The following is a 296-nucleotide window of genomic DNA, read 5'->3' on the forward strand; positions in this document are numbered from 1 at the left end:
GATCATGCCAATTTCCAGGACTCTGGCAAATTATAAGAGCATCCCTCCCCAAAGTCTCCATAAGAGTGTTTTTAAAACTGAACTCGGTGGTTTCATCTGATAGGTTATAAATGGCACGTTAGTCACTTTTTTTTTTTTTTTTTTTTTTTTTTTTTGTGGTATGCGGGCCTCTCTCTGCTGTGGCCCCTCCCGTTGCGGAGCACAGGCTCCGGACGCGCAGGCTCAGCGGCCATGGCTCACGGGCCCAGCCGCTCCGCGGCATGTGGGATCCTCCCAGACCGGGGCGCGAACCCAGT

This window comes from Physeter macrocephalus, chromosome 9, assembly GCF_002837175.3.
Source record: "Physeter macrocephalus isolate SW-GA chromosome 9, ASM283717v5, whole genome shotgun sequence".
Lineage (NCBI taxonomy): Eukaryota > Metazoa > Chordata > Mammalia > Artiodactyla > Physeteridae > Physeter > Physeter macrocephalus.